The sequence below is a fragment of the Ranitomeya imitator genome, chromosome 4, assembly GCF_032444005.1.
Source record: "Ranitomeya imitator isolate aRanImi1 chromosome 4, aRanImi1.pri, whole genome shotgun sequence".
NCBI lineage: Eukaryota > Metazoa > Chordata > Amphibia > Anura > Dendrobatidae > Ranitomeya > Ranitomeya imitator.
The window spans coordinates 157017265-157030475 of NC_091285.1; positions in this window are offsets into that span (position 1 = coordinate 157017265).

The following is a 13211-nucleotide window of genomic DNA, read 5'->3' on the forward strand; positions in this document are numbered from 1 at the left end:
TTAAACAAATGAGCTCCCGATTGGTCGGACCAGTTCAAGATTCAAAACATCTACATAAGTGCATGTCGGTACACCAAAATAGATGCTGCCCTTTTAATAATAATATATAATAATAATAATAATTTTTATTTATATAGCGCCAACATATTCCGCAGCGCTTTACAAATTATAGACGGGAATTGTACAGACAATAGACATTACAGCATAACAGAAATATAGTTCAATACAGATACCAGGAGGAGTGAGGGCCCTGCTCGCGAGCTTACAAACTATATGGAAAAGGGGAGACACGAGAGGTGGATGGTAACAATTGCTTTAGTTATTCGGACCAGCCATAGTGTAAGGCTCAGGTGTTCATGTAAAGCTGCATGAACCAGTTAACTGCCTAAGTATGTAGCAGTACATACACAGAGGGCTAATACTGCATAAAGTGTATGAGAACATGATGCGAGGAACCTTTTTTTTTTTTTTTTTTTTATAAATAGGCCACACAGGGATCGTTAGGTTAATGCATTGAGGCGGTAGGCCAGTCTGAACAAATGAGTTTTTAGGGTATGCTTAAAACTGTGGGGATTGGGGATTAATCGTATTAACCTAGGTAGTGCATTCCAAAGAATCGGCGCAGCACGTGTAAAGTCTTGGAGACGGGAGTGGGAGGTTCTGATTATTGAGGATGCTAACCTGAGGTCATTAGCGGAGCGGAGGGCACGGGTAGGGTGGTAGACTGAGACCAGAGAGGAGATGTAGGGTGGTGCAGAGCCATGGAGTGCTTTGTGGATGAGGGTAGTAGTTTTGTACTGGATTCTGGAGTGGATGGGTAGCCAGTGTAATGACTGGCACAAGGTAGAGTCATCGGTGTAACGGTTGGTGAGGAATATGATCCTGGCAGCAGCATTCAGGACAGATTGGAGAGGGGAGAGTTTGGTAAGAGGGAGGCCGATTAGTAGAGAGTTACAATAGTCCAGACGAGAATGAATAAGTGAAATACCAATGTAGCTGCATGGTGCTTTGATCACAGGTCTCACTATAGCATGTCAGGTCATCATACCAACCTCAAAGAGTCTGTTTCTGAAATTTTGTTTAGAAACAAGCTCAGTACTTGGAGGACATTTTGTAAAGTTTTGGGAGTGCTCTTCCTATTCCCCCTCACACAAAAGTCTACTACTTTGTCAGACTTTCTTTTGCAATGGCCTGAGTCTTGTTATTTGCTCCATGATCTTGAGAATTTGCTGGGATACACAGAAAACCATTTTGCCCCAGCATATAACGATGTGCCATCTTGTAGGAACTGTACTACCTCTTCATACTCAAAAAGATAAAAAAAAGTAGTGGCACTCACCAGTTTGCTGAAAATAGTGTCTTTAATGTATCCTCAGTCCATGTTACAGGTTGTACAGACACATTGCAGGTGATTATGAGGGTGCGGGGAGTGAAGGTGGACAAAAGTGGCTATTCTGGGAACCGCAAGTGGTAGAAACCCATGGAATGAGCATAGGGGCATAGAACCACAACAAGAGTCCTAGTGCCGCTCCACCCTCTATGATAGCTACACTGTACTACCTCTGAAACCTGAATGGGCTTTATGACCTGTCTCATGCTATCAGTAGTGACAGGGACAGTGGTAAAATGTCAAACTAGAGAAGAATCAGTCAGAAGTATAAAAAGAGAGTAATTGTATGTGGCTGGTACCTGAAAATCTTTTATTTTTTGTCAGTGTCTTTCTAATGTCTCTTCAGGTCTGTCACTTTCAGCTGCACCAAATCATGCGAAAGTAATATACAATCACTGATGCTTCTTAACTGGATGGTTTGATGTCCCTAAAGTTTAATTGACTATGCAATATGTTGTGAAGCACAAGTGTTTCTTAACATTTTTGAGCGGTGTATATACAGCTCTGGCAAAAATTTAGAGACCATTGCAAAATGTTCAGTTTGTCTGATTTTTCTCTTTATAGGTTAATTTTTGAGTTAAATGTAAATTGTTAATTTATTCTATAAACTTCTGACAGCATGTCTCCGAAGTTCCAAGCAATATATTTTGTATTTTTTTTTCTGAAAAGGAGAAATGGTCAAAATGACAACAAAAAAAATCCAGTGCTTTTAGACCTTGAATAATGCAAAGAAAACAAGTTCATAATCATTTAGAAACAACAATACTAATGTTTTAACTCAGGAAGAGTTCAGAAATCAATATTTTGTGGAATAGCCATAATTGTTAATCACAGCTTTCCTGCGTCTTGGCATGCTTTCCACCAGTCTTTCACACTGCTTCTGGAATAAACATTTAAGCAGTTCTTTGTTTGATGGCTTGTAACTATGCATCATCCTCTTGATTACATTCCTGAGGTTTTCAATGGGGTTCAAATATGGAGATTGGGCTGCCCATGACAGGGTTTTGATGTGGTGGTCTCTTAATTTTTGCCAGAGCTGTATATCTCTTCAAGATTTGTCTTAAATTTTTGTCCATTATGCATTATATACAAATAGATGTCCTGTGAATCACACATTAACATACTTTTACTATTTACGGGTGTAGCAGACGTGAACCTTACATTTTTCAGCAATTCGAGAATATAATTTTAGGCGAAATGTGTCGGTACAAATGAAAAAAATGTGTGACTTTATTTATTGTACACTTAACTTTTATACTTTTATGATATAAATTGTACACGGCGGGACAAAGCCAGCAGAATAAATGGGTACCAAGAATATGAATTTATGAATTGTGACTTAGATTGTTGAATTGTTCTCTTACACTGATTTCCTTATGTAGTTTATTATACAAGCTACAACTGGCATAATGACATCTACCTACTAAACCTACTAGACCTCACGTTGTAACTCTCCAATGTCTTAACATGTCTCTGGTAGTTATCCATATTTTTCTTACTATCTGTAACCTGTATGCCAATTTATATCTTGTTTTTACTGTTTAGCAAAAAGGCATTAATGGAAAAAAGGGCCAATAAAATTGGCAATTTTAACTCCAGTAGGGTGATAGCATAAAATGTGGGGACATAACCCTTGTCAGATATGTTATATTTAGACGCATCTTAACATTTATTGAATATCATGTGCCGTATTAACAAATTTTGCGCAAATAGCATCAAGTCAGCTTCAAGCAAAACTGGTTTAAAAAAGTTCTGTCATGATAAATCTTCCTTCCACAATACGTATTGATTTTTCTCTGTTCTATTCTGTAGGGTTTTTTTTAGGATTCATTCAAAGTCTTGTTTTCTTGCACCTTACAATAAATGAAAAATGTTACAACTTTAAGGCAGCATTTTATGTACAACAAGTATGTTCAAGGTATTTTTAGTGGAATGGCTGGCTGGCATTTTTTAAAGACCTTTAAAGAAGCCTTTGTGAAAAATCATGCTGTGCCTTAAGAAAACTAAGTCAACTTTAAGAAACCACTAACTCAAAAAAGCCAACAAATGTCAATCCAAAACATTTTCCATGTAATACTTTTTAGAATGCATTACAGACTTGAACATACTGTACATGTCTGTTTGCTTTTATTCTTTTCTTGAATTTCTCATTAAACAAAATTGATGCAATTTCAGAATATGCAATTAAAATCATTAACATTCTTCAATACGCTTAAAAAACAAAATACCTGGTGTCCACAAAAGGGCATGTACAGTATACAGTAGAAGTCTTATAACAGTATATTTTAATTTAATACTTTTTTCAAATCTAGTCATCTCGAGCCGCACATTTTATCATACGTTGAGCCAAGAGTAGAGGTAAGGATGGGCCCATCTGTAACTTTTGAACACAGACGATAAAACATCCTTAAAAATGCTGTAAAAATGCAACAAACAAAAATATTATTTCTATGAAATGATACAATTAAATTCACCCTAAAGCCAATTTTTGTTGTTACAAATAAACTCTTTTCTATATATATTTTTACCGTTGTCCAATGTAAATAAAAGTTATTACAATTTTCAATTTATTCTTAACTATATTCTTGATAGGAAAATTTTATGTTTACCCATCTTTCACCTATAACCACTTTATGCTTTATACCTTCAATCATGTCACACTTCCTTTATCTAGAGTGTTTATCACTTGGTACAGTATGTGTTATGTCTTGCTTGAGAAATCACCTCTGAGGTCTGGAAACTTGTAATTATGTCTTCACATGTGTGAATAAACAAATTTTGCTGCAAGATCTGTTGCAGTGGAATTACCATCTTTTCCTATCACCTCATTGTCGTGTACAATGCTGACAGGTTTGCTGACTACAAGAGCTTTTCTCTCTGTTTAAGGCACACATTCAGCACAAAAATGCTATATGGCAATCTTTTTTCATTATAAGGACCATTCTTGGAACATACATTCAGCTACAGGCTAGTGTTGCCTGATCCCTGTTACAAAAATATCAAATCAGCACATCTATGTTTATTATAAGACTGATATTCTCCAGAAATAAAATGCAACTTACAGGAAGAATAGCTGTTGTATGGACACAAAGCATAAAAGACTATGGACCTGTTCATATGATGCCCTGTGAGCATGCAGACCAAAAAAATCTGCGACATACACAATATCGATAGAACACGTCACTTACTTGTTAGGAGATAGGCTACTAGAGACACCTGGATGTTTGGGTCAGGTGGGTTTGGCCAGTTTCAAAAAGTTCGGATTTGGGTACCAGAACAGTACCCAAACCCAGACACCATTCACTTGAAGGGGGGCCCGAATATCCAGTGTTTGCCATGATATCATGTGAATGGTGCATACTCCCATCAGCTGCTCCTGCTCTTGCTCTCACTGTTATTAGCGGCAGCAGGCATCGGCTGATGGGAGCAGTAGTCCCATCAGCCAACATCAGTGACAGGAGGTAAACTTTATACCTCCGATCATAGCTGTGGGCTCACGATGTCATTTGACAGCGTGGGAGCTGCGGGTCTCTGACCGGCAGTGACGATTTTACCGCCTATCAGAATCAGTGTTTGCTGCGCTGTCACATGCATGACTAACACCTGGTGTTCAGGCAGCCGAACATGAACAGTAACACGGCTTGGAAACCAAAACCAGGAATGGAGCAATCAGAGAAAAAGTATAATAGAAGCACGTCACCACTTCTGTATGTATCACCCGTTCCTGGTTTTGGCTACAAATACTGAGGTAAAATTCTGACCAAATATTAAAGATGGAAATATAGCCTTAAAATGTAGATTCCTCAGAATAATCACTTTATACTTTTATAATGGCTGTACATATCCTTAGCATTCTCTCATGCAGCATCATCTCTTAGTCACTTGAATAGGGCCCCAATGAACAAGTGTGCCTCATCAAGAGTTAATCTGTTGAGAATCACATTTTTTAAAGCCTCCTCCACACGTCCGTGTTTACAGTATGTGTGATATGCATTTTTTTCACGGACACTACATGTACCTATTATAAACTACACTGCTATGTACTTGTCCATGTTTTTAAATGGACCATATGTCTGTGGAAAACACACAGAGACATGTCCGTTTTTTCTGTTAGCATGGATGACAGGGGCCAATAAAAGTCTTTGGGTATGTGAATACATTTACAGCACATGGTTGGTACTGTACAGGTCCTTCTCAAAAAATTAGCATATAGTGTTAAATTTCATTATTTACCATAATATAATGATTACAATTAAACTTTCATATATTATAGATTCATTATCCACCAACTGAAATTTGTCAGGTCTTTTATTGTTTAAATACTGATGATTTTGGCATACAACTCCTGATAACCCAAAAAACCTGTCTCAATAAATTAGCATATCAAGAAAAGGTTCTCTAAACGACCTATTACCCTAATCTTCTGAATCAACTAATTAACTCTAAACACATGCAAAAGATACCTGAGGCTTTTATAAACTCCCTGCCTGGTTCATTACTCAAAACCCCCATCATGGGTAAGACTAGCGACCTGACAGATGTCAAGAAGGCCATCATTGACACCCTCAAGCAAGAGGGTAAGACCCAGAAAGAAATTTCTCAACAAATAGGCTGTTCCCAGAGTGCTGTATCAAGGCACCTCAATGGTAAGTCTGTTGGAAGGAAACAATGTGGCAGAAAACGCTGTACAACGAGAAGAGGAGACCGGACCCTGAGGAAGATTGTGGAGAAGGACTGATTCCAGACCTTGGGGAACCTGAGGAAGCAGTGGACTGAGTCTGGTGTGGAAACATCCAGAGCCACCGTGCACAGGCGTGTGCAGGAAATGGGCTACAGGTGCCGCATTCCCCAGGTAAAGCCACTTTTGAACCATAAACAGCGGCAGAAGCGCCTGACCTGGGCTACAGAGAAGCAGCACTGGACTGTTGCTAAGTGGTCCCAAGTACTTTTTTCTGATGAAAGCAAATTTTGCATGTCATTCGGAAATCAAGGTGCCAGAGTCTGGAGGAAGACTGGGGAGAAGGAAATGCCAAAATGCCTGAAGTCCAGTGTCAAGTACCCACAGTCAGTGATGGTGTGGGGTGCCATGTCAGCTGCTGGTGTTGGTCCACTGTGTTTCATCAAGGGCAGGGTCAATGCAGCTAGCTATCAGGAGATTTTGGAGCACTTCATGCTTCCATCGGCTGAAATGCTTTATGGAGATGAAGATTTCATTTTTCAGCACGACCTGGCACCTGCTCACAGTGCCAAAACCACTGGTAAATGGTTTACTGACCATGGTATTACTGTGCTCAATTGGCCTGCCAACTCTCCTGACCTGAACCCCATAGAGAATCTGTGGGATATTGTGAAGAGAAAGTTGAGAGACGCAAGACCCAACACTCTGGATGAGCTTAAGGCCGCTATTGAAGCATCCTGGGCCTCCATAACATCTCAGCAGTGTCACAGGCTGATTGCCTCCATGCCACGCCGCATTGAAGCAGTCATTTCTGCCAAAGGATTCCCGACCAAGTATTGAGTGCATAACTGAACATTATTATTTGATGGTTTTTTTGTTTGTTATTAAAAAACACTTTTATTTGATTGGATGGGTGAAATATGCTAATTTATTGAGACAGGTTTTTTGGGTTATCAGGAGTTGTATGCCAAAATCATCAGTATTAAAACAATAAAAGACCTGACAAATTTCAGTTGGTGGATAATGAATCTATAATATATGAAAGTTTAATTGTAATCATTACATTATGGTAAATAATGAAATTTAACACTATATGCTAATTTTTTGAGAAGGACCTGTATGTGTGTGCCATCCGTTTGCTGATAGTGTTTAACATTGCAAAGTATAGGAGAAGCTTTGTAATTTCATTCTTTCTTTATCCATACTGGAAGCACATTAATATCATAATGAAGTTAAAAATTAAAATACATATGGCACACTGATGACATACTGATGGCACACTGATGACACACTTTTGGAAAACACTAATGACACCGGTGCTGTTTTTTCATGTACATGTTTTATACAGATGAAATGGAGGCCAGGGGGGTATTCGTGGCTAACAATGGCTGCTTTGTCGCACCCTGACCCTCTGTCACATAAGCACACTGTCCCTTCTGTAGTGCACTTAATTGTAAGGCAGGGTCCTCCTTGGACTGCAGGCCTTTTTTTCCTTCAGTACTACACAGTGACAGTCAGAGTCCAAATTCAGTTTCAACAAAACAACTTTACTCAGCTCGTCCAGTTTAGTCACCGAAGCAACACAAGGTTCTTCACAATAGATCGCAGGGTTGTACCGTCACCTTTGGTACCGCAGCTTCCTGACTGGTCAGACTAATCCGCTTCAGAAGTCCGCTTCCCTCTCCAGAGCTGAAGTACAAGTATGGCTCTTCCATTCCCTGCTAGGTCGCAGACCCCAGACGTTTAGGGTTGCTCCAACAAAGTTAGCTGCTACCATCTTGATGCTGCCCTGTATTCCTCCACTGCTGTGTGACTATAGTGTGGCTCCCCAGCTCAAACGTTACGGGACACAACTGTCCTGTCCTGGCTCCCAGCTCTTACTGACTTACTCCAGGAAGCTCCCCAGCTACTTCCAGTTGCCCCCCCCCCCAACTCACTAAATCCTATCGGTCTAACCTACTCCTTTCTTACTCTATTCTATTGTGCTCCCCCTTCTGGGCTAAGTCCTACGCTATCCCTATATCTATACAGCACATGAACATCAGTATATTTGCAATATATATATATATATATATATATATATATGTTACATGACATAAGAAATACACTGTTTCTATCAGGAACATATTTACATGCCACATGTCATTCTACTAGGGATGTATGTATCCAGTGCAGGGCATTGAACTGGCCCCCGTACCCCTTACACGGACATGTGATGGAGGACATAGGAAGTGTTTGCAACCCACTGGTGTGTTCTACAATATTGTTAGTACACAGTTCCATATAATGTGATTTGTAAATGTTCTAAGACAGAATATTGCAAGAACAACTCAATTAAGTATAGAGAAATGACAGTCCATCATTACTATAAGACATTAATGTCAGTTAATCTAAAAATTTGCCAGAACCTTGGCAAGTGCGGTCATGAAAATCATCAATTGTTATGATGAAACTCGCTCTCATGAAATTCACTTACATGATTGCGCTCAACGACCAAAAATTACCTCATCTAAAGAGAATAAGTTCATCAGAGTTCATCTCAGCAACTAAAAATTGACAGCAACTCGAATAACATCCCTCATAAATATTGCACAGAAATCAAAGCAGAAACATATCAACATCAACTGTCTAAAGGAGACTGAGAGGAAGACCTTTCTGATCAAAATGTTATAAAGAAGCCACTATTAAGGAATGCAAGCAAGAAGACGAGATGTGTTTATACCAAGCAACATAAGAACTAGAAATTAATTCAGTGAAAATCTGAGATTTCTGGTACCAACCGTGATGTTTTTATGTGGCACTAAAAAAGGGAGCGAATTGTCTCTATTTTTGTGATTTTCACCATAAAGCATAGAAAAGTATATGTGATGGTGTCAGAGTGCTTTGCTGGTGACATTGTTGGTGATTTATTCAAAATTCAAAACACCTAGTGTGATTACAACAGTATTCTGCAACAACATGTCATCCAATCTGGTTTGAAGTTAGTGGGAGCATCAACAGGACAGTTCCCCAAAACACACCTACAGACTAAGGATCCAAAAAGAAAAAAAATGGAGTGTTGCATTATATGACATGGCCTCAACAATAACCCAATGTCAACCTAATTGAGATAATTTGGGATTAGTTGTTAGTTGGCCTGCAGAGTAATAGCAAAGCAGCCAACAAATGCTCAGCATTTTGGGAACTCCTTGCAGTCTGTTGGAAAACCACTCAAGGTGACTACTTGATGAAGCTGCTTGACAGAATGGCACAGGTCTATAAATCTGTCACCAGAGTAAATTAGGGTCTCTATTAGGATTATATAGTTTAACATATACTTCAAGCTGGCAGGCTGCACTGATGTGAAACATTCCAAAGGAAGACTGCCGCTTTCAGCAAAAGTAATGTCACTTCAGAGCCGACATCCTCAACTGTCACACTCGGGAAAGTGCTGGAGCACTGGAAAGAAGGGTCCCTGATCATCGATGGGAACACTGGCATGCTATGAGTCCATTGAGTTGGGAGGCCTGGTGCCAGCGCTGGCATCGGGTCCCCTAACCACACCTTAAACTGTTTAAAAAATTCACCTCTCCCCTTTCCCTGATGCTATGGTCATTGCTGTTCTGGTCTCCTCTGCATCCTCTAAATCTTTACGTCTTCTGAGTGCAGAGGGCGTGATGACGTCAATACAGCGCAATCTCTGTGCAGGCAGTAAGAAGACGCTGAGAAGATCGGAGCAGTATAGACGGTAACAGCAAGGAATGGGGAGAAGTGAGCATTTCATTATTTTATGAATAGATCATTATTTGGGGCCTATTATATTGTATGGAGCAATATTTAGGCCCCATTGTACTGCATGGTGTAATATAGGAGGTCCATTATACTGAATGTAGCACTATGTGGGGCCATTATACTGTATAGAGCAATATATGGGGCCCATGATACTGGATGGAGCACTATATAGGACTCATCACACTATATGCAGCAATATGTGTGGCCATTACACTGCATGGGTCAATATATGAGGCCCATTATACTGTATGAAGCAATATTTGGGGCCAATTATACTGTATGGAGCACTATATGGGGCCATTATACTGTATGGAGCAATGTATGGGGCCTATTAGACTGTATGTAGCACTATGTGGGCCATTATATTGTGTAAATTATATTGTATGGAGCAATGCATGGGGCCTATTTTACTGTATGGAGCACTATATGGGGCCCATGATATTGTATTTTAAACTATGCGGGGCCTTTATACTGTATAATAATAAATTAGCTAGATTGTATTTCAATTAGAGTAAGTAGGAATTAGCATTTTGGAATAGAGATAAAATTAAAATTTCAATACTTTATTAGATATGCTTTAACAAACTTAATCAACGAAAAGGTGCACGTACACAAACAAACAGTTAAACCTAGGCCTCAGGTTACTGCTAGTGTTGAGCATTCCGATACAGCAAGTATCGGGTATTGGCCGATATTTGCAGTATCGGAATTCCGATCCCGAGTTCCGATATTGTTGCGATATCGGTAATCGGGATCAGGATGAATATTTATGTGTAAAATAAAGAATAAAAAAAAAAAATATGAATATACTCACCCTCGGATGCGCCCTGGTTGTAACCGCTGCAACCGGCAGCCTCCGTTCCTAAGAATGAGCGAGTGAAGGACCTGCGATGATGTTGAGGCTTGTGATTGGTTGCGTGAGCGGTCACATGAGCGGTCACGTGACCAATCACAAGCTGCAACGTCATCGAAGGTCCTTCACCCGCTCATTCTTAGGAACGGAGGCTGTCGGTTACACCGCTAAGGTCCAGGGTCCGCCGGAGGGGTGAGTATATCCATATTTTTTATTTTTATTCTTTACATGAATATGGATCCCAGGGCCTGAAGGAGAGTTTCCTCTCCTTCAGACCCTGGGAACCATTCCAGGATACATTCCGATATTTGTGTCCCATTGACTTGTATTGGTATCGGGTATCGGTATCGGCGATATCCGATATTTTTCAGATATCGGCCGATACAATCCGATACCAATACTTTCAAATATCAGAAGGTATCGCTCAACACTAGTTACTGCACTAAGGATCCAGGATATCTAGGGCTCCTAAAGATGCCCAAACCAAGCTGGTTTAGTCAAGAATCAGTACTTATATACAAACAATAAAGAGAGAGGTCAAAGGTGTCTAAACAAAAGCTGACAAAACACCATTTAACAGTCCCCATACACATAGGCATTCTGCTAGATTCAAATAGCCATATGAGCTTAGATCTCCTGGTTATTCTATTGCAGTTAAGGTACCTTCACACTGAGCAACTTTCCAACGAGAACGACAGCGATCCATGACGTTGCAGCGTCCTGGATAGCGATCTCGTTGTGTTTGACATGCAGCAGCGATCAGGATCCTGCTGTGACATCGCTGGTCGTAGCTGAAAGTCCGGAACTTTATTTGGTCGTCAGGTCGGCGTGATTCGTCATGTTTGACAGCAAAAGCAACGATGCCTGCAATGGTTTTTCATGGAGCGAGCAACCAGCGAGAACGATAAGTACATCACTGGATTGCTCCTGCATCTTTCAGCTGTTGACGGTGTTTGACGTCTCCTAGCGACCTAAACAGCGACGCTGCAGCGATCGGCTCGTTGTCTATATCGCTGCAGCGTGGCTAAATGTGACGGTACCTTTAGGCCTAATAGAGTGTTAAAAAGTTATATAATGATGCAAAACAATATATGCATCCTCATTAGAAGAGGGAAGACATCAAAGAGAATGGGGTCCACCATAGATTCTAAATACTGATGAGATTGTTCCATTTTTCTTGTCACACATGATCTTGATAGAGACTGATTTTGGCAATCACAGATCAAATGCTTGATTCCCAAGTGTGGAATTGTTTAAAGCAGTATTTCTCAACTCCAGTCCATGGTCAGAGCACGGGATAGCATAATGGCACCAAGCGACTAGACAGAGAGGATCGTAGGGTCCAAGCAGAGGTCAATACAAAATGGACAAAGAAAGTACAGAGACGGAATTCAACAAAGAGTATCCAGAGAAAAGACCGAGTCAAAAAGCCAAGGGATCAAGCAAACCAGCACACAGCACAAAACTCACTCAGGGGTCAATACACTTAGCCAAGGGCAGAGGTATCACTGACAAAGGAAACTCCCAGATGGAGGCTATAAAAAGTCCACCCAGGATCAGTGTGAGGCTACAGGAATTAACCCTAGAAAAACTGACCCAGACAAACCAGGACACCCACCTTCTGGGATGTTAAATGGTGTTTTGTCAGGGTTGTGTCAGACACCTGTGACCTCTCTCTTTATTGTTTGCACATAAACACTGATTCTTGACTACACCAGCTTGGTTTGGGGATCTTTAGGAGCCCTAGATATCCTGTATCCTTAGTGCAGTAACCCTAATGCCTATGTTTAACTGTTTGTTTGTGTTCGTACACCTCTTCGTTGATTACGGTAAGTTTTTTAAACATATCTAATAAAGCATTGAAATTGTAATTTTATCTCTATTCCAAAACGCTAATTCCTCCTTTATACTGTATGGAGCATTATATAGGGCCAATCATACTTTATGTAGCACTATGTAGGGACATTATTCTGTATTGAGCCCATTACACTGTATGGAGCAATATATTGGGAACATTACACTGTATGTAGCAATATATAGCCATTATACTGTAGGGAGCAATATACAGGGCCATTATTCTGTATGGAGCAATTATACTGTATGAAACAATATATGGAGCCCGTTATACTGTATGGAGCAATATATGTGGTCCATTATAATGAATGGAGCAATATATGCAGCCAATTATACTGTATGAAGCACTATGTGGGGCCCATTATACTGTATGTAGCACCATTTTTACTGTATGTGTTAGGAGTCGAGTTCCTACCACTGCACAGGGGGAATCTCGAACCATGTCCGCTGTGGTCTCCCATTCTCCTCCAGCCACAGTGGAACCTGCTCAGCAGAGACATCAGTCCCAACATCTGGCTCAAGCTGATACTGTGCGAATGGTTACTGCTGCCTTTCCAGGCTCTGACTTTGTAGCCAGCACTGATCAGCAGCAAGCAGGCCTTTCTGGGACTAAGTCCTGCTTTTCCCATACTGACATGCCCATAGGACGACCTCCCATTGGAGGT